The sequence below is a fragment of the Leptopilina boulardi genome, unplaced genomic scaffold (genome assembly GCF_019393585.1).
Source record: "Leptopilina boulardi isolate dan_hultmark-lab unplaced genomic scaffold, ZJU_Lbou_2.1 LbouV2_208, whole genome shotgun sequence".
Lineage (NCBI taxonomy): Eukaryota > Metazoa > Arthropoda > Insecta > Hymenoptera > Figitidae > Leptopilina > Leptopilina boulardi.
In genome coordinates, this window is record NW_026137761.1 from 2,216,521 (window position 1) to 2,243,884 (window position 27,364).

The window sequence follows — 27,364 nt, forward strand, 5'->3', positions numbered from 1 at the left end:
GATTATTTCATATTTATTGTCAACAAGATTTTGACATGATTCTTAACATAAAAAAATATTTTTCGTGTATCGTTCGGAGATCATTTTAAGTTAAAGTTTATTCTGTTTGTATTAAATTTACTGTATTTTTAACCATGTATGCAAAGTACATGATTTGACATGTAAGAGTACATGTTTGACTGCATAGAAAAGATATACTGTTTAAATTAAACATAGGTAATATATTTGTCAGTGTATAAAAGATAAATTAAGAATTTATTACTGATGATCATTTTATTTTAATAGATTAAAAACGTTACAATTTTAAAACAACACTTTTTTTGTTCGGAAATTTTTCTTTTGTGCTCCACTTTAAGTTTTTTTTCAACTTTTGAAAACATAAATTTTAATTTGTGTAATGAAAGTGTATTATGTAAGCAGTTATTATTATAATTACAAGCAGCTCTATAAGTACCATTTAAGTTTTACTAACTCATATAAGCACCAGAGTTTTAATGAAAATTTAAAAAGTTGATGGGAGTGGACGAGAGTGAATCTGAATTTAAAATGAGTTGTATCATACATTGGAGTAAATTAAAGGAGAAAATACGATTTAAAGAGATGTTAAAGCGAGAGAAATTTGTCAAAAATAAAAATAAAAAATTTGAGTTACGGTAAATCGGCACCTTAAAAAAAACGCTATGAAAAATGGAGTTGTTTGGCTCACCCCGAAAGGGACTATCTACTTAACGACTGGTTCACGACTCCCCCTTGTAAATCTCTTCGCTTTCTGCTTCAAGAATTAATTTACGAGCCATCACGTCAGCCAGGTGGTCCGAAGAGGCATCGCGTCAAGGACCAAAAATCGGATGACACCGCATACCAGGATTCCATTCGCATTTGTCTGTTTGCTCGAATAAACGAGCTGAGAACCGGAGATAATCATTATATTAATGCACACGACGAACTTCTTTTCCAATATGATCATACGTATTTCTGTCAACTGCAGACTCAGCGCGCTTCAAACATATTGTATAAAAATTTCCGCGCTGATCTTTCAATGACGATGAAAAATTAAAGGATTGGAATTCAGGATGTACTGAAATAAAAGGGAAAGGGCATTTTATAAATGATAATGTACTCTTAATAAATCATGAATATTTATTCCTTTCATTTATTTTCTTGACACGTTTATAATCGACGTTTTTTAATCGAATTAAATGGTTGATAAATGAGAAGAAGAAGAAGAAGAAGAAGAAGAAATATGATTAAACTATTGTTACGCAATATTATGACTTGTTTTTAGGGTTTTATGACTCACAAGTAAACCTACGGCAGTGATAATCTCTTCTCTAAATTTGAATCAGCGATAAGTATACCACTGTTACCAATTAGCGTATATAAGCTGAAAAATCAGTGAATTTTCACTAATTTATCAGTGCATATACGCTGATTGGAATCAGTGGTATACTTATAGCTGAGAATCAGCGAGATTTCGCTGATTCAAATTTAGAGAGTCCGATTTTCATGAAACTTGGTATGAATGTAGTACTCGGAAAAATAAGAGACCCGTATATTTTTATATCTGCCATGATCCACTTTAAAGGGTAGAAATCACCCCTTGAAGTTATAGGGGTGTAATGTCATAATTAAAGGCTGCGGTCAAACTATTACAAATAGCTAAATAAAGAATACCGTAATGAAAACATTAGAAATAAACAGAATTTTTCATAGCAAAATATTTAAAAAATTCAATTGTTTCAACTCGAGGTTTTTATTTCATTCCACCACTGATAGTATTCGTATTGTCGAAGCATAGTTCTTATTAGTTATAAAATTGTTTATTTAATTTTTTTATGTAAAATGAAATAACAAGAAATTTTGCAAGACACAGTTTCGTCGTAATTTTTTCCATAGAATCGAATGGCGTTATTACACGGAAAAAAATTTTCTGGTAATTCTTTAACATCGATTTAGAGATTTTACATGTTCCTAAATCTGTTAATTCTACAGATATTTTCTGTAAGGATTTAACGCATGCGCGAAAACAATGCAGTGATTCGACTAAGGCTGAGTACGATTGAGTGCGAGAGGTTAAGGCGAATTTAGTGTTTCTATTATTATCATAGTGTCGGCAAGAAAGTTTAATTAAAAAGGAAACGTCTTAAGTATATAAACATTATTATAGAAATAAATTATTACAAATTTTTTATTTTAAAATTAACTGTAGTGATTAAGTGAGAAAAGTCGTTTGTTTCAATTTCTCGACATAAGAAAAAGTGGATTTATCATAAGTTTTGAAAACTTGCTCCTCATTTTTTTTGTTAGAAAATTATTGAAGGATGAATTTATTTACATAGAAGTTATACTAATTTATACAATAATGTTCCGCGAATTTAATGTATTCGGAGGAGAATATAACCTATAAGAAATACTCTACCAAATATATATTATCCCCATATAGTATACATAATTTGGTCACTCAACAGGTTTTAAGAACTGTAGTTCAAACTTGTAGAATTAACAGATTTTAATGCCAATGATTCAACATATTTCTCTATTTGGAGAAACATCAGTAGATGGCGCAGGAGTTTCTGTAAATTCTGCAGAAAATTTTTTTCCGTGTAGATTTCAAGATTTTTGTTGATCTCAAGTAATTGTTTAAACAATTGAATGTTTAAAATTTTTTTCTATGGAAAACTATGTTTATTTCTAATGTTTTCATTGCGGTATTGACTGTTTAGCTATTTGTAATAGTTTGACCACAGCCTCTAATTATGACATTACACCCCTATAATTCAAGGGGTGATTTTTACCCTTTAAAGTGAATCATGGCAGATATACAAAGAATATACCGGTCTCTTATTTTTCCGAGTACTACATTCATACCAAGTTTCATTAAAATCGGAGATTATCACTTCCGTAGGTTTACTTGTCGGTGCCGAAAATTTTTTGTTGTCCGTCCATCGAAACCGTTTACGGATCAAATAAGGTTCAAAGTAGCTTCAATATGGACTCACTGTATAGACTGTATGAAAAAAGTGCCCATTTTTTGCGTTTAAGCAGAATTTGGTCTAATTTAAAATATTTTTCTCTAAATTTTTGAAGTAGTGAAAAGTGAGCTACTACACGGAGAGAAGGGCGTAGTAGATCTTACTACTATCTCAGTTAAATCTACTAAACAGTATCGTTCATTTTGGACGGACTAAACATTCAGTTAAATGAACGATACTGTTTAGTAAAAAAATTTACACGATTATCGATAGAAAAAAATTTACCGACAGAAACGAAATGTACAAATCTGATTGGTTGTCCGCAATCTGGTTAATTGTGGACAACCAATCAGATTTGTGCATTTTTATTCTGTCGGTAAATTTTTTTGTGTGACAGAACTATAGTAGTCCCTCTGACTACGCTGTTTAGTAGAATCTGGACTAAACGTGTCTAGTAGAATAGACTAAATCTCTTCTCTCCGTGTAATTCACATTCCCATGTAGAAATTGACATTATAGTCCCTGATATTAATAGGGCGTTTATGTGTCCCGCAAAATTTTTCCTCAACAATAAGATTATATCATGATCTTTCGAAGGCCCCGATGTGGCACGAATCAGTTGCTCCCTATAACGGTTCCAGTCAACGTCAATAGGGTTCTTGATATTAGACGTATACACAACGCATACACATAAATACAGATTTTTCACTAATTGAATATTTATATTTATTTAAAACGAAATAGCACATATTGTACAAAAGTTGAAACTTTAGTCGTCGTAAAAATTTACAACGTTATATGGTCACAACACACTTTACGTTATAAATACGTCAAAAATGAACTGAATGACACATAACTACAGACGTTCATTTCTCGTCCCAAGACCCTTCTACAGACCAAATTTTGACCCTGTAACTATTTCCGTTCGAGAGATACAGAATTATAATGGTTTTGACAGTTTAACATTTAGCCTCGGTCTCCCCTACCCATATAAATATTTACGTGCATTATATTATTGTCTTATCCATTTAAATGGAAGAGGCAACTTTTAGTATGAAAATATTGTCAAAATACAATGGTTGTAGGAGCGATATGCTATTGCTAAATTAGATACCCAAGAAGCACGTAATATAACCTCAATATCCAGGTAATATTACATGTAAGATTCGTAATATACCGTTGTAATATTACAGTAATCTTACAGTGATCTTAAAATGTCCGCCTCAAGGTAATAATACCGGTAATGTTACTGTAATATTACGCACTAATATTAAGGTAATATTACAAGAGAATAGTACAGTAATATTATGGGAACATTTCTTTACGAAAAAAATCTACCCATCCAGGGAATCGAACCCCGAACTCAAAGCACACGAGTCCAGAGTTTTACCAACAAGCCAAATTGACTTATAATATATTTACGTTTTTTATGCTTTATGAATAACTCAAATCAGTCTGTAATATTACTGCAATATTACTGTAATATTACCGTTAATATTACAGTAATATTCCCGGTAATATTACCTTGAGGCGGACATTTTAAGATCACTGTAAGATTACTGTAATATTACAGCGTTATATTACGAATCTCACGTGTAATATTACCTTAATATTGAGGATATATTACGGGCTTCTTGGGTATGGATGTGACATCTATAGTTATGGTTATGTTATAGCTATGGAGTTTCACATACCTATGACTGCCACAGTTATATTTCTATGATTCACTCTTCCATATATATTTGATACCAGCAGTCGCGCTAGTTCGTCGCCATGACAGTTGTTGATTCTGCTAATCATCCATCAATTTTTATCGTTTGCTTTCCGGTTTTACGTGCGTCTTTTTATCGTGATTTTGTGTAGACGTTTATTTATTGTAAATAAAAAAATTATATATATAATGAATTATATATAAAGTTGTGTCTATATACGAATAAATGCCTTTGGCATGGTTATGATATTCATTGAACTTCTGATGTGGACAAAAGTGTCAATGTTGTGTGAAAGAATTTCGGATTAGTTCACGTGTTTCTTTATAAGTGCCATTTGATAAAAAATTTCATCCCACAGTTTCAAAGAGATGAAAATTTGGACTCTATGTATACACAACACACAATATATATCAGAGATTACAATAGCAATATTACTGTTGCTTCGCAATTAAGAGCCTAATAGAAATTAGCGCCATCATGAAAATTTGATAGTGGGCTTTAAGTTTCCGACAAGCTCTCGAGCGAATAATACCGAAAAACGTGACGAATGATTCATATTTAATTTTTATTGTAATTATATATATTATATTTTCAATTATATGGACGGAGATTAGAATTACACGTATAAAATTTATAAAATAATATTCAAATTATTTCTGCTAAGGGATAAATAAATGTTTAATTAATATGTGATATTTCTGACTTTTATTGTGTTGTATCTTGTTTAAAAAAAGTGAATGAATTGAAAGCTTTTTCAATTCATGTAAATAAATTTTAAGAACATTTAATGAAAATGAAGTTATAATAACTGAAAATTCATGCACGCGCATGCGTTAACGGCAATAACGCATGAATTTTCAGTTATTATACCTGTGCACAGAAAAAACCTAATCTCATTTTTGTTGCAACTCAAAATGAGCCAATGCTGATCGGATTTTAATGCAAGGCTGGGCCTAATGTGGCCCTGATTAGAAAATCAACATTTTCTCGTGGCTCTGATCTGTCCCTGATCGGGGCCAGATTATGATTCCCTACCTAGGCCCTGGTAGGGAAATTTCTACACGGGTAATTTAATTTCCATTCAATGTTGTTAAAATTCTTTTACATGAATGGAAAAATCTTCCAATTTATGCACTTTTTTTAACAGTATTATTAATTTAAAAGTTTTATTAGCAAGCAGTACTTTTAGTATTTACTTAAAATTTTTGACTAGGACTATTAGCGCGAGAACAATTACAATTACACAATATCAATAAAATATGGTTGGCACATCCATAATATCGTTTGTCCAATATAGGGTCAATTTAAAGTTATTTCATGCGTGGCTGGAGCAACCGAAGGTATGGTTGGGACCTATCTTTCAATATAATACGATTGAGGCAACCATATTTTTGGATCTGTTAACTATTGCCTTTTTTCCGTGATAATATAATATTTTTCCAAATGTCCAATTTATTCATTTTTATTTATTTATTTTTTTTAGAAAAACTAACAAAGTTTTTGAGTTAATAAAATAAATACTTAAATTGATGACTTCATTACAATATAATTGTATGAATAACTTTTGTTGTTCTTGATTAACTGACAGAAGAATGAAAATCAGAACGTATATTATAAATCCGTTTCATTTTTTTCTATTGAATTAGTTTATACTATTGTACAGTTATTTCGATTGGCGGTTACTTAAAAATCTTGTAAGTGTACGTGAAAGTTTGATAAATTAATAAGTGTGATAGATGAAGTTGAAAAAAAGTTTATTTCATTGACTCGACTCTCAATAAAAAGGAAGCACAAATATAGTTCTTTATATTATTAATCTTTAGAAGTGAAAGTAATAGATTCCAATCAATTGATTAAATTGAAAAATCCTACACGCAGTGATTTCTTAATTATACAGTTTTTCTTATTCATATATATTTCAAAATTGAATTTAGAACTGTACAGGCTAAACTTGTAATACTTTATAAGGATCGGAATTAAGGTTTTTAAATATTGTCTTAATTAAAAATTAAAAAATGCGTTTTTGACAGTTAATTTACTTTCTATGAGTTTCAAAAATGTTAAAATTTAAAAGTATAATTTATTCATGCTTTAATTTATTGTTTGGTGGATTTACTTATTTTATATTTATTTTTAATAAAAAGAAAAATTACGTTTAAAGAAATATTCTGTAATAGTATTTTTTTTATATATTTAATATTGAAATTGGTTTAAAATTGTTTTTTGTTGATAAATTTTCAATACCAAATTAAAATATTTCTCAGCGTCTGTAAAGAAGCCCACTGTAACTATTAATAGGAATTGGAAATTCTTAATTGAATTTATTTAAATCAAGCAAGAATTTCCAAATCCAGAATGAGTGTCAGCACCTACATAATGTGCAGAGGGCATCAGTTGTGTGACCTATTAATTTTTCAACTTTTAACGAGATGATTGAATTTGGTAAAATGACAAAACAATTAAAAAGGATTTTCATTTTTAAGCTCACACACAGTTACAAGCAAATAGAGGAAACTGTAATATAGGTCACTTTGTAAACCAATTACGTTTGGTTTGATATTTTATTTTGATAATTTGGATTTTATGATCAAATTAATGAAAATTTTTGATCAAACAGTTACAAAAATTATTATTTACTGATTTTTTAAATTATTTTCATTATTCTTTTTATTTAAAATGTTTTTTTTTCAAATATAAAATAAATTATTTTGTATGACAAAAATTAAATAAAATTTAATTCTGCGATTCTTTATAAACTTATATAGTTGGCGTAGTGTTAATTGCGAAAATGAATTTCGTGATTATATTAATATAATCGAATTGCAGAGTTATTTATAAGATGAGTAATCTAAAAGTTTTAAAGTTACTTTTACAAATTGACCCATTTATTCACTGGGCGGCTTACTTGATCTCAGAATATTGGATTAGCCAGAAAAAATATTATATACGTTATTATTCCCGACGTGATTTTTCCAAGGACAAATATATTTTAACGCCATTCGAGAGCACTTCTCTTCGACTTAACCAAAGTATATAAGGAGGATATTCGGATTACTGACATTCGATATTAGTTTGAGATGCTACAGAAAAGTGAAAATAGAGGAGACGAGACGATCAAGGTTCGACCTGCCCTCAGGCACGTCACTAAACAACTCTAACGAAACCTGAAAAGTGAAATGATGATCAAAGTCGTTACATCGCAAAAAACGAATTTCTCGTTTTTTCAACCAATATCAACTGAAACATTATACTGTTTCAAAACTATAATGTTAAAATAATATACAAGTAACTTCGATAATAGATGAAAGATTTATTCAGATGAGTATCATAAGTATATAGTGGCAGTTGTAACATTGACAGCATCAATTATAATCAATCCCAACTTTAAACAACATTAACTATTAATATAAATAATTATAATATTATTTTTAAATTATAGTATTTTTTGAAAACATTTTTTACCCTAGCGTTAAATATGTAATTATAAATTTTTTTACAATATTGGTTAAGAATAAATAAAAATAAAAGCTGTATGAGAAAAAAAAATTTCCTACGAAATGTATACAATATTTTCAAATTTTTTTTAGCATTATATGCAATGCTACGAAATGCCCTAAATAAAGAGGTATTTTGTAGTAGTTTCTGACATGTATTTAAATGTTGTTCTCGATTTACGATCAAAAGAAAAAATGAAGATAAATATTTGAAATGATTATTGTTTGCGAAATTGGACTAAAATCCTTGAGGATTATATGCCTGAATCTAATCCTATCTATTCTACCTATCTCCTTTGTTAAAGCTGGACAGGATCATTTCTTCAATTGGATTATATAGATATTAACCCTACTCAAAACACTTGTTTGAAATTCTATAACGTGCCCTGTCACTAAATTTAATTCACAAATGAAAAAGATCAAAAATGTATCAATCTTTTTAATGTAAATGAAAAATATTTTTATTATTAAAATTCTATTTTAGTAAACTTCAAATAGTCATTTCTTAATCAAAATACAACAGAGGAAATTTTTTGTTTTTTTTATAATCCTCGAGAACTATTTTTTTTAGAATATTTCATAAGAAAAAAAATTATCAACTCTAAGATTTCTAGATGAAAAAAATCATTTTAATCGTAAAGAAATATTTTTTATCTTTAGTTTTTTTAATTTTATTATTTGCTTATCTCATTTCAACGTATCAAGGATTACATTTTTTTTAAATCACATTTTTTCAATCTTCACACGGGTTGATCTAAACATAAAATTGGTTTTGCTTTCAGATGCTGAAGTTCACTTATAACATCCGGTGGAAGGGAGATTATCTTCGGGAAAGCGGAGTTCGTTTCTACTTTAATCCGTTTAAAGTATTATTAACTGCTATATAATTCGCGTCGATACAACGCTTCTGTCTTTTGGTCTAGTTCATTAATTAAGAAATCATTATAGAAGATTATGTCTTGTTTATGAAAAGAAAAAACCGCTTTGGCAAACAGCTTTTTTTATAATTTCCGTTGTAAAATACAATTTTTTTCACTTTTAATATCTTTTTATTATCCATTCAACACAACTTAAATTTTACTTTTACTATAACGTAACAATTTCTTTTTGCGGAAACTAATAACGATTTAGTGGCCCTTAAAATAATGCTCTATATCAATATATATATAATATTCCTATAATAATTGCAAAATTTTTTCTTATGAAATACTTTTCCTTACAAGCTATATTACGGCTTAATTAGCAAGTAGAGTATTCCTTAATTATTGTCTTATATAATTTTTAATAATTGTTTTTAAAATTTAATTTCAAAGAGAAATAATTTTAGACTTGACAAAAAAAAATTATTTTAAACGAAAGGTAAACAAATCAAAATTTTTATGTACAACTATTTTAATATTTAAAAATAATTCCAAGTATTTCATTGACTACTAGATACTTAAGATAGTTGAGCATACTTCAAATAATTCACAATTATTCAGGTAGTTTAGGATACTTCAGATAATTCACGATACTTCATGTAATTCGCAATACTTCAGATAGTTCAGGATACTATTCAGATAATTCGATATATTTCAAGATAATTCACGCTATTTCAGATAATTGACAATATTTTAGATAGTTCAAGATAATTTACATAATTTACAGTACTTCAGATAATTTAAAATTCTTCAAGATATTTCAAGATAATTCACAACACTTCAAGATATTCAGAATCCCAGTGTGCACGTTATGTAACTGTTCTAGAACAAAAAGTGTAACTTATTCCAGAACAAGTGTTACAATTGTGTTATAGAATAGTTCTCCAACAGTTGTTCTGTCTCTGTTCTATAAGGAAGATGTAACATTTGTTCTTAATTAGTTCTAGAATTTTTAAGAAACGTTGTTACTGCAGCGTTCTAGAACAGTGTTACAAAAATATATAACATAATAGTTTTATCACTGTATTTTAGACTTGTTCTGTAACTGCTCTGAAAAAATTATGTAACAAACACCTTTTTTTATAAATCTGATGCTACTAGAGTGACCCAAGACTGGCAAAAATAGAAATCAAAGAAAAATCACCCAACTAACACGGTTTATCACCTGAATGTCACAGTTATGTTTTTTGTAAACATTTCTATGATATTGAAGGAAAATCAAAATGTCCGCCTCCTGCAAATATTCAGCGGTAATATTGAGGAGCTATTCCTGTGATATTGAGGGAATATTTCTCTAATACTGATGGAATGTTATACGGAAATTGTTTTTCTTTATTATTATGAAAATTGAGAAAAAACTTATATACACGCTATTTTATTTCTATCATTATTAATTTGTTTTTTAATCTATACAATTTTTTAAAACATCATTTTCGTGGAATATTTCCTCGATATCACTGGAATATTTCCTCAATATGACGGAAATATTCCATCAATATCACTGAAATATCATCATGAACCGGACATTTTGATCTCCATTGTATATCACAGGAATATTCCAATGATATTCATGTGACATACCATGCTGTCAGGGAAATTTTACTCAAATAAACTACAAATTACAAATCACAATTTTACTTTTATTAAACTGTTACAAAAAAGTTATGTTATTCTTCTAGAATATTGTTCTAGATCGGTTACAGAATTGTTATAGAATTAAAATTTTTTTAAATTTGTTTTATCAAATTGCTACAAATTTGTTTTAAAACAATCATCTAGACTACTGTTCTCGAATTCTTCTAGATCCTGTTACTGTTTTGTACTCCTAGGGAACGACGACATTTTTACTGACCATAGTTCTTCACCAGTTCTAGAACTTGTTCTTTTTAGGGTTGCGTACCCGAAGGGGGAACCCTATTAATGAGACTAGTGAAGCAAGGCATGTACCCGCCCCCTAGTGGACACATGAATTTATCTAGAGGGCTAAAATTTGGTACACATATGTATTTTTACGTGAAAATTACAGCGTTGACATAGCGTTGACAAGGAAAAATAAAAAATTTCGGAAAAAAATGGTTTAGGGGAATTGGAGCCCTTTAAGGAAAATGACTAAAAAAACCGACTTATTCTTATAATAAAATATTGTTTCGGTCATATTTTACTCATTTTGTTATTTATCTTTAATTATAATTAATTAGAAATTAAAAGAAAGAAAAAAAAAAATTTCTAAAAAAATGCATTTTTTCCCATTACCCCACCTGTGGGGTATTGGGAGCTCTTACTTGAAATTCCAATAAAATGATATAATTTTTATTTTCTTTAGATATTTTTCTTATTTTGTCAATAGTTTTCGACAGATGAACATTTTACAAAATATTTAAGACATAAAAAAGACCTACAGCTTCTTTAGTATTAGAATATCCAATAGTAACCCATTTTAGACAATAAAACACAAATATTGATTCTTAGCAATTAAATATGCAACAATATCAAATTTTATAAATGAATCTTGTTCAATTTTCAAAGAAATAAGAAAAGCCATATCGAGGTAACGAAACTCTGTTAGATGACACAATTCTCCCATTACCCCAAAGAATTTTCACAGGCCACAATTTGAAAAAAAGAAGAAAAACATTAACAAATTTAATTATTACCTCTATTTTTATTCATGTATCTACATCTACACATATTTATCTCTAATAAAATCACAAAACATAATTAAATATGTAATAAATTTTAAACTATTTAATTTGATCTCCAGAAATATTTTCCATTTAAGAAGAAAAACTCGAAAACTTGATTTTTCCTTGTAGTTTCTACAAATCTGTCAGAAATGTGACCGTTTGTTTTCGTATGACATACAGGAAGATTGTTCAAGTTTTCCGAGTTATTTCCACGAAATTCAAAGTCTCTGTGTACTTGAAATTTAAAAGCTCCCATTACCCACGTTCTCCCATTACCCCACCTTCCCCTAAATTATATTATAAATTCGAAATTATCCAGTAAAATATTGCTAAAACACAGAATTATCAAGGTCAAAAGAATAACACAGAGTCGAAATTTGGATCAGTGACCTTAGGTGGAAACTTAACTGACAGTCAGCTACTCCCACATATATTTGCAAAACACCTTTTATCCCAAGAAAGAGATTATAGTTTTTATATTTGTATTCACTTGAGGAATCTACATTCCCAGTGTATTTTTAGTTCCATAAAATACATATTGATAAATCCGCATTAAAAATTATGACTTTCTATAAATCAAGAAAGTTATTTAAAAAAAAGAACAAGATGAAATGCCGGTTTGAATGCGCGAGTTGTTGTTCTTGTGTGAGAAAAAGAAGAAGAAAAAGAATAAGATTAATATAAGAAGTGAAGAAGGAAGATGGAGAAGGTATAACGGGTATGAAAAAACAGGTGTGACACTTGAGTGTTAAATTCCAGTAGCTCATTAAATGTTTACTGTCTAGTTTAATCGGTAGTTGGTTTTTGTAAGGGTCGGCGGCCATCAGGATCAGGAGCAAAAGCAGCAGCAGCAGGTTATTTAGAATAAACTTCCGTGACTTTGGTTAGGCGTTAGGGCATGGAGGACTGCGATTATATCAGGGGTTATTAAATAAGCGACAAGGCGCTCCCTTAAATTGCGGGGCCCGGGGCTCTGGGTCCCCTGAACCGCCTCCGCCCCCTACCGAGCAAGGACCGAACACACTCGCTTCTTGTTGAAGTGTATAATATAGAGAAGGGACACACACAACAAGCGAGAGAAAAGAAGGGAGAAGAAGAGAAGACAAGACAGTTCAGTGGCCCGTCCCCTCCTCGGCTTCTCAAAGGCCACCAGCTCCTTGTCCTATTTCTGACGTCACGGAGCCCGAGCTGGCCCAACTAACGGCGCATGCGCCAAGTCGATTCGCTAAGATGGTGAACGTCTTGTAACTCTCACTCGCGGCAAGGCAAGGCTGTCCGCACGGCGGCAAACTGCTGCTGCACTGCTTTCCTCTCCTGTACAGATCTTGCCTCCTTCGGGACCGGACTTACCTTTTACATATACGTGTCCGTACAAAGCACCACAGACAATTCGCGACGGTTTCCGTATCACGCAAGTCTATTCGTCATTCGCTACTGATGAAAGTGTCCGGGACAGTTCGTGACTCGTGATCAATTTTGGTGAAATTTTTGCATTGACAATTGCCCTTTCATTTTCCTGGATTACAAGCCCAAACTTTTTCTTTCAAGTGCTTTTATACTTTTGACCATATTGAAGGCGGAGGCAGCCTGGACTGACAGTCCCCCGTCACTCATAAAGGTAGGTTCTACATCCCACTCAATCTTGTTCAATTTGTATGTAGACGTCCTCTTCGTCAGCCATGTGTTCTGATAACGGTATCCCCTTTGGTAAATACGGATCTCACGTCTAGGATTCCCTCGAGCAGGAAAGAAAGAGAGAGAGTGAATCGCGAACAGTTGCATTCTTCCGCGGGTTACTCGGTTACCTAGTATTGGCGCACAAGAAAATCGCAATTACGGAATTCCTTGGCTGATTCCAAGAAAGATTGCGGAAGCTTCCTTAGGACGGGAATAAGCGAATTCTAACTCCAATGTCCTCTATATGCTTTACAGACTTGTGCAACGCTTGAACCCCTACTTTCCGCTACCTTGAGACCTTTACCAACGACTTTTACCACTTTGGGATTTTCAATACTTGTAATAACTCTCCGAGGAGGGAGGTTCTGCCTACAGGAAAGTATACTTTCCATGGGTTCTGCATATTTAATCAAGTGTATGTGTGTTGTTTCTTAATGTCTTCTGAAAGCTGTCAGTGAAATTTTTTAAATTCGGCATACAATGCTTTTCATTTTTGAGAAGCTTATATATGAGTGTTTATTGTTGAACGATTGCTGAAGTTTATGCTTGTAAATGCTGTATTTGATTTAAGGTTTCAAGTGTCTTTCACATCTGTACATTCTCGCATGTTTTGCACTCCATTTGCATTCCATTATTCAGTTAGAAAATATTAGTAATTTAAGCACCTTTAACGCTTAAAGTGGTATAACATTTTAAGACGTTCAAAATGTTTTGTTGACTTTATAGTATTTATAATATTTTTTGTTAAAAATGTAGATTGCTTTTTGTGCAGTATTCAATTACTATTATTGCTCTGCAAAAAGAAGTATCTAAAAATATTTTAAAGATTTTTTTTAAAAAGTGACATTAAAGTCACATTTAAAACATCTTCTGTAACCATCTTATATCTTAAAAATTAATGAATTGTAAGAACTTTTTAAAAACATCTTAGTGACTACCAATGTGTCTTATAAGATACATACTTTTTGCAGTGTGAAAAAAAGATGTATTTGTTGAAAATCCAATTATTATCAGAAAATAAAATCGAAAGTACATGCATATTGTTGAAATTTCACAGTTGTTAAAAGATTAGATGTTGCTATTAAAAATTTATATATATTGTTATTCACAATTAGGTACTGAACTTTCTACTGTCATTGACAATTTGAGCATTGTTGTTAAAAATAGAACTAAAACGATTGTTCTTTAAAATCTAAAGTTGTTAGCCTCTGAGTTCCTACTAATGAGAAATTAAAAATAATTATTTTATCTACAATTTTCACTAGGAGCTGTTGAAAGGACATAACTGTTGAATCTGTTTACATTATTATTTATTTTTAAGAAGGCATAATTATAAAGATTATTGTTAAAAATACAAAAATTGTAGTTGAAATTTCAATCGTTTTGCTAATAATTATGTGTAATAAAAATTTAGACAATTTAATCACATACTACTACTAATGGAAATTGACAGATCCGTGTATTTGTTGTTGAAAATTAAATCTTCTAAAAGTCTCTATTAAAATCTTTATCCATAAAAGTCTTTCATTTCTGAAAGGTAAATTCTTAATCTGACGAAATTCCTTTCAATAAAGTCTTACCAATACCAGGATATTCTACTTCATGAATCATAGACGCCTATATACTTTGGCATTTGCGACGGTTTATTAATAGACAATTTAACAGCACTCTGTAGTATATCTAATAAACGTTATAAAGTTTTTGAAATTTGAAAAAAAAAGAAATTTCTTGCCACAAGAAACAAAATCTAAATATTTCGAAATTTTCAGAAACATAATTAATTGAGTCTATATTCGCTTTGAATGTATAATTATTTCCTATATTAATGTCGGTTTATAGAATCTACATAAATTTTCAATATTAAATTCTCTAAACTCTATGACTTTACAAACTTATATACTGACAATGTTATTGTACAACATTCCTATCAACAATTGGTCTCCATAATTATTCTTAAACAATAGTTCACAACATTCTCTACTCCTAACATTGTTCTCTATAGCTTGCATCTCAATCTTAGTGTTTAGACTTGTTTCTCCAACATTGTTTTTCAAATCCGACATTACTATTTATCATGGTTGCAGTGTGTGTATACTGGTACTGCTAACGTTTTTCTTCAACATTTTCAGCTGCAATGTTTCTTCAACAATAATATTATTCTCTGTAATAACTAAAACTGTCGAGAAAATGTACTTTAATGTGTTAACATCTTTCAAAAGTTATTCATATATTATTTATAATTAATTGCCAGCTTCAGTAAATTTAATATACATATAAAGAAGATACCTTTAAAATAATAAATTTTCAAATATTTAATGCAACAAAGAATATCTAAATTTCTTTAAAAGAAAACGTTGAATTACATTGCCCTTGGAAAATATATTGTCCGTATTTTAATATGCCTTTTTTTAAATTGAGACGGTGATGTTTAAATGGAACTGTCACTTTAAAATGAATTAATTTTACAGAATACGAATTTTAAAATAAAGGATATAAAGATCACTGATGCGTTCATCTTGAGTGTGTAATTGTGTTTTCAATCACTCACAAAAATATTTAAATTCGAAGATTAATTGAAGTTAAAGATAATTTTTAGAATCTTTATAATGATTAAAACAAACAAAACTCTTTAAAAAGAGATTACGCTTTTGAAAGTAAACAAAAAATCTACTACCTTAAGTCATTACTTGGGAATCAATATTCGAATTTTTCTGCTGTATTTAAATCTTTTAACATAGAAAAAAGGAATAGTTTTTGATGATTAAAAGGTTTTAAAGAAAATTTGTTAAAAATGCTAACTTATTATTATATAAGAATTAAAAAATTAGTTGCATGCTTTGATGTCATAAATTTTTTTTGTCTTGTTTTGACATAATGCAAAATGTTACAAACACACATTGTAAATTTGTCACCTGCTTGATGAATCGGTTGGACACACAAAATGCACGTCTCTGAAGATTCTGCTCTGGGGAACAAGAATTCAGTAGGGACTAAAATAAAACTTAAAAACTGGCACCTTGTTTCGAAAATGAAACAGCCGACGAAACCAGATCACCGAAAGTAAGAGGGCAACAAAAAGACACCTGATGAGGTTTATTGAACCAAGCGATATGTGAAGTCTTCTTTTTTATTTTCAAGTTGTGCAAGATTTATTATCGTTGGTTTCGAATGCAATATGGAATAGTAGTAAATAACGGATTACGCTGACAGGATGTATGGGGTTGAAGAACCGGGTGCCATCAGTAAATTTGTTTTTGAGAAAGGATAACTGGTTGACATCTTGTGAGTCTACCTTTTGATTCGGACGCGCACAAATGGCTTTCGATCATAGGACTTGGTGGCGTGGCAGGTCCTTGGCAAGCCGTCACGTTTCGCAGGTTCATCATTCACGGGATTCCCTCTTGTCAGACTCTTCTTCGGGACGATGGTTTTATATGGCGTGGGTGGAGACTCGGAACTCAACTCACATATATAGGAGAGACTTAAATGAAGCAGAGGAGAGATAGAAATACCCTTTTGCGAGTATTTACGTATGTAGACTCTGCCTACGCGTCGGCTATATACATATAACCAGTTTCCTTCTTCCACTCGTTCAAATCTCTCGGACAGTCTCGTTTAATTCTCCTTCTCCCTTTTTTTCTTATCTCACTCTTTACATGTCTCTCTTTCTTTCTCTCTCTTTTTTTTATCCTTTGCACTTTGTCGTTTGTTGTCCTTTTCCGTCCTGCTCAACAGACTGGAAAGAAAACGAAAAAGAAGGACTGAAAGGAGAGAAAAAGACAGCGAGAAAACGAGAGAGAATTAAAAAGAGAGAAAAAGAGCATCGTACGTATATTCACTACCTACTATATGTTCTAGGTGTAGCTGCACTCAGCAGTACAGCCTTCGCATTCTTCGTATAGAAGTGAAAGCTAGCGGTTTCAGGGAAATTCTGACAATGAATCCCGTTTCGCATTTGGCATAAAGTGACAGCCATAAAAGCCGTCACTTTTGATTCATCATTTACTCATATGCGCGAGAGGCAATAACAACCTTTTCTTCCCTTTTTACCTCCCCTCTCCAATCAATCTAGGCTCGGCGCCATCAAAAGGGAAAGTAATGCGACTCAACGATCTTCCTCAGAAATCGAAAGGAAACAGAGTTTATTTGTGGTTTGAGAGAGGAAAAAAAACGATTACATTAGCCACAAGTTTAAACCGTAACTTTTTCTGACGATCCATTGTTAGGCAATTTTACCCTTGATTTAACAGACGACTGAAGTTGAAATACTCTCGTTACTATATATCTAGTGTCTTAATCCTTGATGGATCGTTGTTCGCACTAGCGAGCAGAGGTTTATATCGCTTTTTAATTCCACATAATTGAGGCTCTCTTGAAAATTACCATTCTTTTATTTTCTATTTTATTCGCTAGACATTTATTTTTGGGCTTGCTCTCCAATGTTAGGCGCTATATTTTTAATTCACGTTTTTTTTATCTATATAATTTTTTTATTTTTGCAATTGAAGGAAACGAGAAATTTTCTAATATTTTCTAGAAATTTTATATATATAAAAAAAAACTTTAAAAAGGTTCTCGAAGAAAATTATAAATATTTTCAAGACTTTCACAAATTTGGAAGTTTATTGAATCTGAAATATATATTCTTTTGTACTCTTTATAGACTTTCCAATTAATTTGTCTAAAAAGCCAAAGCTGTTTTTCTAATTCTTTTTCTTTCTTTCGTAAGAAATTGTTTTTATATTTTGTTGATTTAATTCCTAAAGATTTAGATTCGAAAACTAAAAAAAATTACCGTTATAATATTTTTTTTTAATCGATAGCCATTTCTAAAATTCTCATTGAAAATTATAAAAAAAAATTTTTTAGAAAGTATTGAAAATTATTTCTTCTTACTCTCTTGAATCTGAAAAATTTGTTCAGCAATAAATTTGAATAGACAATCATTGTAAATCAATATTATTGTATATATATTGGCAAGTCAAGATTAATTGTTCACAAAAATAAGATATACCATATTTTTTTAAAAAGATCGAAAGATTTGTGTTTTAGAAATCCATTGGGTGCTTTAGGGCAAAATAGAAACGTTGGAATTTATTGCTTTCTAAGATCAGAAACTGAAAATATTTCGACACACGAAAGTGTACATAATCAGTTAGGTAATATTATTTTGCGTATATCGATTGCTCTCATTTTGATCACAATGGCCTCCACGGAGTCTTTCGAAAACGTTTCTACAGCGACTGCTCGACTTTCTTTCTTGAGTGAAACGATGGTGCGCGCACATGAAGCAGTCCATGGATAATCTACTGCTTCGCGCTGCAAACTAATGATGATTTGTAGAACGTGACCTGTTTTGCGCTTCATTCCTATATTGCTATTTTTATGCTAAAAAAAATATTATTATATTCATGAGAAAACGACTTAAAGACTTTTTAAGTTATTACAACTTTTCTTTTCTCTGCCCAATTATCATTTTCATTTATTTAAAAAAAGGGAAATAACGGTATTATAAAAAGATTTATTATTACATAAACTGATTTGGTTGAGTCAACAAAGAATTTTATTGACTTCATTATAAGGAAATAGTAATCTTTATTTCTTTTATAAAAATTGTGAAAATTCGTTATAGTTTTATATTGAAAGTTGCTAATTTTTATACTAATTATTAAAGTTATAATAATAATAATAATATTTACAATTTTTATTTCTTTGTAAAAAATATATTAACGAAAGTGTGCCAATTTTATGTATCCACTATAAAATGCGTTATACATATTTTCCGAAAAGTCAAACTTTTTTTAACTTATGTAAGAATATTTGCAATTTGTTTTTAATGCTGGAATGTTAAGTATATACACTGATTAGAAAGCACAGCTACGAATCATCTTCGCAAATTATTATTGCAGAAACTCAATTTCTCATTTATATGAGGCTCACACAAGTAACAAAAAGAACCATATGAATTTATTTGATAAATGTCTTAACTTGTTTTTTCCTGGCGCTAAAACATTCCTGTCAAAATGACGACGAAAAAAAGCGCGGATTCCTACTCGTTAAGTTAGTGTGTGCGCTAATTTACGCAACTTTACAACACACACGATGCGATGGCTCAAGTAAAAACTAGCTGACATTTGCTGACCGCAGTGCGTCCGACTGTGCATGGTCGTAACTACTTTTTGAATTCACCGTCAAGCCTCAATTAGGCGTGAAAAATATTACCGGCAAAATATCATGTCTGGGCGGAATATGAGAAGAATTAAAATAAACACTTAAGTGTGCAACAACCATTCAACATTTTTTTACAGTGTTTACTACAGTTTTTTGTTCGCCTTTTTTATGTAGGAAGTAACACAAACTCGAGACAGAAACTTTTGTTTTCTTTTTTTAATTTTTTTTTAAGAGATAAATATAATTTGTATCAATTCAAAACCTATATTATATAATTTAATGAAATTTTTTTAAATTTATCTATAATTTCGTTTATAAAAAAATAGTCTTTATGAAGAAACTGTTCTCTATTGTATACAATTACAAAATAGAACCTTTCTTTGAACGAAATAAGTCAGAGTTTTCTAAAATTCATTTCGTGGAAAATGTTATAAATTTAATTGAGACTTTTTCTCTGATTTAATAAGAGAGAAATGAAAGAAGTGAAATAAATTCTAAAGCGCAATGGATTTCAATTATTTCGCGTTTTCATGAAAATAATTGTGGGGCTTTCATAAAAATGAACGTCGATTTCTCTCATGCAATTTCGTTATTTTTAATCAATGCATGCACAACCTATTTACCTTGGCGAGTGTCGGCATAGAAGTTGGAAGACACGTTCGACTGTCACACGTGCAACACGAATATGTAGGTCAGGTTCGTGATGGGTTTGGTAAAATTTCCTCTGAATCACACACACACACACAAGTACGATGTATTTCATATATGCTTTGATGAAATTTCTCTAAAAAATCCAATGAATTTTCGCTTTTTATCATTTTTCTTCAATTACTTGCACAATCTTCCATTAGTCAGACTCTAAATGATACATTTATATATATAATGTCGACATGACACAAGATGTCATACTTTTGCCTTCATCAAATTCCACATTCTTCACTAATTCCTAAATTCCTTCTTTTATAGTCATTTATATTTGATAATTTCTTTGTATCCTTTTTTGGAGCCTATAGAAACAATAATTCATCATTTTTATATTTAATATATGTAATAATTAGACATTTATTTTCACATTCATTTCATAAAATTATATATTTATGTATTTCAAATATTCACTAATATCTATTACATATATATAGTGTACATATTATATCTTTCAAATATAAAAAGTTATTTATATGAATTGATAAAAATTTAAATACAAAATGTTTTTTAATTCAAATTAAATATTGAAGATGACAAACATTACATATTTCCAAATTTTTATTTTCTGTAAAATTATATACAACACATCCAGAGAAAAATATAAATTTATCTCATTGTCAGAGATAAATGAATATTTATTTTGTTTCAAAAAAAAATTTTATTTGCACCAAACAAAATTTGAATTTCCAATAATTATGCATTTGGTTGTTTCAAATAATTTTTTTTCTGAATAACGCTATTATTATTATTGTTATTATTATATTTATTATATTTATCCAAAAACGAATTTAATCCAAAAAATGGATTATTTTAATCTTTTATGAAGTATTTTTTAGTGGAATTTAGTTAATAACATTTCGAATCTTAATTAAAATTTGTATTTTAACCCTTAGAGTACACAATTAAAAAACATACATTCGATTTGTACCCCGAAATACTTTGAAAACTCAATCAACTCAATTCAGTCGATTATTTTTCAATGAGAGGACATTTTTTCAGGAAGATGAAAAATATAGTTTTATTGATATAAAATTAATTTGTCAAAAAATATGTTTACGATTTTCTTAGCGTAAATTTTTTTATTATTTTTTATTGCATATTTGAAAAATTTGAGAAAATTCTAACAAATTTTATGTACCTAGCATATTATTTTCAATTTTTTAATGTATAATAGAAATATAATATTTAAAAAAAAAAATTCTATTACCAAACTCAATTATTTCACTTTTTATTCTTAAAATCACTGTAACCTTCTTAAAAACATATTCATAAGTTATTTAAATGATTGTGTTGGTTTTTGATGATTGTCAAGAGATTTAAATAATTATAATTATAAAATAATTACATTCTTTTACAAAAAACGTTTTTCTGATGTCCGATACACACTGAGCTATTTGTATCCAGTGTGTACTTTAAGGTCATGTGACTTTTATGTATGTAATGTTAATTTGTCCGTAACTTTTCTCGTAATATGCTGAATGGATTCAGCTGAAATTTTGTGGAGGAATTTAAAATATGATAAAGAATGATTGTGAAGTGCGAAAATGTTGATATATTGTTAAATAAATATAATAAAGGCATAAAAATTGTTAGAAAATACGATACTCTTAACCCTACATTTTCTAACAATTTTCAAGTATTTTATAATAATTATTTAACAATATATCAACATTTTCACACTTGAAAACCATTCCTTATTATATTTTGATCTCCTTCATAAAATTTCAACTTAAACCATTTAGTATTTTACGAGAAAAGTTACAGACAAATTAACATTACAGACCTCAGTCACATAACCTTAAGGATTAGAAAACGAAGTAAACTATTTAGGTGACATAACCTAAAATTCAATAAATTGTTTCGTGCTGTGAAATTTTTTGTATCGTTTTTCAAATACAATTTTAAATTATTCAATGTTTTCAAATAAATTGCTCACACTGAAAAACGTTTTAATTATCAAAACATTATTTATTTAACAAAAATGTCAAGTTGGACTAACTTTTGTTTTGACTGTCAGTCCGTTTCTTCCTTAAACATAAATATTAATTTGATCATTACTTGCGAAATTGATTATTAAACATTAATTAATTCACCTGTTAACTATATGTATATCTCCTTAGGTTATTTCTAGTCAGTTTGACTTTGCTATAAAAATATGAAATATCCATCTCATTAATATATAAATAAAAATGAAACCTCTAATGTGTCTTAAATATGGGAATTAATTGAAAGGTTGCGTTGAAATGTTAGTACTTAAAAAAAAGCCATAACCTATTCCAAGGAAATAAAGTTTTTCCTCCTTATTTTCAACAATTCCATAAAATCCTTGCAGTGTGATAATAATCCTCTTCTCTTCCAATTTAAATTTTTCGGTTATATACACACACAGAGAGTATTTACAACTTTTAAATACCGCATTTATAAGCCTCTATTTATATAGATTTTGTTAATAATTTTTTTTTATGTAAACCGAGGAAACTGTTTCCGTGTTTTGCGGGACCTAAATTATTATTAAAGCTTCGAATATATGTATACGTATGTGGATATAATTGTATGTGTATGCGCATATGTCTGCCGCTTCCTTCGAGGTTTTTTTTTATTCAGTATCGGTAACCCTGGACGAATGTTATGAAACCGAGTTATATAAAATGACTCCGGGTGTCCGGTAATTGCGAAGAGTGAAAATATGAAAGGGGTTTTCGTATAGCCCACGAAGACGCCGGCGCGATTCTGGTCATGACGTGGTAAAGAGAAACATTTTTGCTCAATTCACAATTTTATTATCAGGGTCGACCGACTATATAGTGTTTTCAATCCCACTTTCGATTAATATAAAAGTTTACATTCCACATTCTCAAGGGGACAGAAGGTGCAAAATGTCACGAAATGGATGTGAAAGGAGTACTCGAGTCACTTATAACGATGAAAAATTGAACCTTGGACGTTGATTTTTAAAGCGTGGGGGAAAATATAAATTTTTTTTATGATTTTAATTAATAAAAATTAAATAATATTTGGAAATCAATCCATCAATTCAAAATAATTGATTAATTAATAAAAAATATTTAAAAGCAAATATTATTGGCATTTGAAATTAAATTTCAATATAATTATTATCTTAATTTGTTTTTTTGTTATAGAAACATTTAATATTTTTATTTTTATAGAATTTCGAAAATTTATTATTAAAATATATTTAAAAGTCCATAAATTATAATAACAGCCTTAAAAGTACTATATACAATAAGTTGACCTTGCAGCAAAAATGTCGTTAACACTAATTAAGTCTGTTACAAGATCAGCTCCTTGAACTTTAAAGCGAATATTTTATTATTTTTCAAAACATTTTTTCGCATATTAATTAAAAGAATGTAGATAGTTAAAAATTTTCAAAAAAAAGAATGTTAATTCTATGGTAAATTAAACATTTATTTTTTCATTCAAAGTGCTTAGTTGTACTTTTTTGATATGGTAAAAAAAATTCGTGACGTTATGCAACAGCACTTTTACTGTAAATTATTATTTTTTACTTTAGCTTACTTTTATTTGATGTTTAAATGTTTTTATTTGATAATTTGAAGAATATGGTAATTATCTTTGTAATTGGATTAATTAAAGTGATATTAGTTATTCTGGGGCAATTATGAGCAATTAATTTGCATGTTGAAGAAGTTATATGTGGCAAGATGCAGACATTATTTTATGTAATAGTAGACGATCTTAAGGGTAAATCGTCTTGTAAATTTATGCCATTTGCATGAGGCCCTTTATGACTCATCGCTTATCACAGTAAACTTTTATTATAAATTTTTTTACCATAAAAAAGTAATTTACACGCTTCTAAAGGGGATTTCATGATTCGCCGGGGGCATGAGATTGGCTTGTGTCGACTCTGCGATACGCCAACAGTCTTGTCCTAGACATTTTATATCGCGCTGGAGGAGAGTCCTATCGTTTAGAGACTTTCCGTAGACACCTCCGCTATTCTCGCAGCTTCAATCGTTTATTAAGATCCCAATCTCATTTTATGCTTATTCTTGTAGTGAAAATAATGGTGTATTCAACTCGCGAAAAAGATGCTCAAACATTGACATATTCAAGTAAATCATTTCTTCAAAATTATCATTCTTTTTATACAAATAATAATAAATTTACATACGGTATACATAGTATAAAAATATTATTATAACGAGGAAAATGTAGGTACTCGGCATGTATAACTCGAAAGAAAGTTGCTGTGAAAATCGATCAGGTTTTACTCACAAGTTTAACATGCACGTGGGAAAATGAAATGTAAAATGTTTATCTCTCAGTTTTGTATTTCCAGACTTTAAATACAATACCCTTAGATATTAATTATCTAGATGCGTATTTTTGAATAATTCTCAAAAAATCTCACGCTTTTTGAAATAATAATAAAAATTACGTATATAGTGTGTCGAATTCTGAAAGTTGAAGTAAATAATTTCATTCTACACTGCGCGAAATAATAAAAATTTTATTTTCAACTAAATGTATAGAAAATGAGTTTACAAATTGACTGACAAAAAACTTCCGTTACTACTAAAATGTCCTTGCTGGTCTGACCACAACATTCCATTTCTGTTTAGGTACTCATTATTTTCATTTTTCTCATTTTTTTTAACAATTAAACCTAGAAATTGAAATTTCTTAAGATTCTTTAAAATGTTTACTGCAACATTAATTATTTATCTTTGTTATTTGTTTTTTAATGATTCGTAAAGTTCTTTGTATTGTAACTATTTATAAGGATATTTGTATATTACTTATTTTGTTTTATACATTTTCTATTTTTAACAAAATTGTAATATTTAAAATATTAAAAAACAAATCATAACCGAGGGTTTAAAAACTTGAACCTATGTTTTTTCAGTATTATGTTGATTAATTTAAAGAGAAAGGTTTTTAAAATTAAGAATAGACCAATGCCTTTTATTCATCATACCCACGTGATCCTCAATTGCAGCGTGTTCATGGTATAGGTTAAAATCGTTTACATGGACTAAGCAGTATAGTGCAAAACGCCTATAATTTTCTTGTAATGAGTGACAAACAAGTTTGTGAATTGCTTGCAGCTTGAGGATTCGCTGATACAATACAAGGTTTTTTATAGTAAAAATATTTATGTGTATGAAAATAGTTTAAGGCGTCAGCGTAATTTGTACCTAACTTCACATTCTTTAACTAACAAATAGCATCAATTCTGAATATAAACCATTGATGTTTTTAAGGTTATTTAATTGTTGTGATTTCACATGTAAATTTTCTCCGCAGGATTTTCTCGCAAAATATTTGATAGATTGAGCTAAAATTTTGTGGAGAGCCCAAAAATATTATAAGTAATCGATGTTATGTTTCAGAGTATTAATATTTTATCAAAAAATTTCATATTTGGGGAAAATTCAATATGATGGAAATACAATTTTAGTCATTGCGCACAAAACTTGAATTATTTTTTACTTCTATACAAAATTTTAATTCAATCTATCAAATATTTTGCGAAAAAACCTGCGGAGAATATTTACGTGTGAAATCACAAAAATCAGTGTTGTTTACTTTCAAAATATTCAACAAAAACTGATTTTTATTTTACATGATTAAAAATAAAGATTTAATCAAGATATAACCTAAAATTTTTTCAGCTATTGTCCCTTTCACCGTGATGCGTAACCATGGAGTATATAAGAAGACCAAACGACCATGTTAAATCTGCGCTAAAAGTAGACCACTTTTCGGTACCTGCTAACCTCAAAAAAACGGAATGGAACACTAGCGCCACTGATTGTGTCAAACTCATCTGGACAGTCAGCCATTGTAAAAGTTTTGAAAATAAGGAGCAATGTATTTTTGGGTTATGTTCAACGTACTTCCAACTTTTACCACTGTTTACATACTTCCCACGAGAGCGCTTGAGTTCCATTCCGTATTTTCATGACACTAAGCGGGTACCAAAATTTGGTCCACTTTCAATGTACGTCGGTCGGTCTCCTTATAGGGGAGAGTGGGGCAAAACCGGGTACCCCTAGTTTTCCATGATAGGTATGTCCATTTATGTCACCCATTATATATATATATATATATATATATATATATATATATATATATATATATATATCTTTTATATTACAACTAACATCATTTTAATTATATAACCACTATATAAAAATTTATTTATTATATTTTATGCGACTTTTAAATTTTAGGTCAAAAGAAAATCCATTTTCTATCGAAAGTAAATCACTTATAAAACTTTTTGTGTCGATATATTCGTTTCGGCAAATATAACATCTTTTTCAGCATTTGTTTACGAGTAATTTTCATTAAAAGTAATTGTTAAATTATTAACAATAAGCTGAGAATTTTACATTTTGTTAAAAAATGCAGTGCGGGGCAAAACCGGGTACCAAACGTTGGGGCAAAATTGTATATTTAAATGCATTACACTATATATATTTAAATTTTATCTCAAAAGAATCGACATGTATGTTTCGAAATCGATGTTTAACTTTCGATATATCATTTATTTACCATATCGATAAATAAATGATAAAAAATTAATAAATATATGAAAAATTTCGTTTTAAAAGATTTAACTGCTGTTATTCATTATTAATATAATATATTTCGATTAAATTTATTGAATATTGATTATTTTCTATAATGTAAGTGATATATAATAATAATTGAACAAAAAGTTAAAGAATATTCCATGATTTATATGTTTTCTTAATAGTACCCAGTTTTGCCCCGATGGTGGGGCAAAACCGGGTACTTTGCATTTTTTTTTAAAAACATGGTTTAAATTGATCAACAAATTTTTTTTCATGCAATCGACCTTATTTTCTTAATCTCTAATATTCAGGGAAAAATTTTCAACGAGATTTGAACTAATTTATTTGATAGATTCTTTGTAAACCGAAAATTCGAAAAAGGTACCCGGTTTTGCCCCACTCTCCCCTACTACTCCATGTGCGTAACATATAAAATTCTTAAATTATTGTTGACCTA

General features: G+C 29.4%; 1 long non-coding RNA gene across 1 annotated transcript in view; it reads right to left on the reverse strand.

The window, feature by feature from the left end:
- The window catches only part of LOC127278617 (uncharacterized), a 121,219-nt gene that overhangs the window by 11,834 nt on the left and 82,021 nt on the right, over positions 1-27,364 (reverse strand). Inside the window, exon 3 of the long non-coding RNA XR_007842513.1 lies at positions 20,254-20,637. This is a non-coding gene — a long non-coding RNA (uncharacterized LOC127278617). The remainder of the gene's footprint in view (positions 1-20,253; positions 20,638-27,364) is intronic.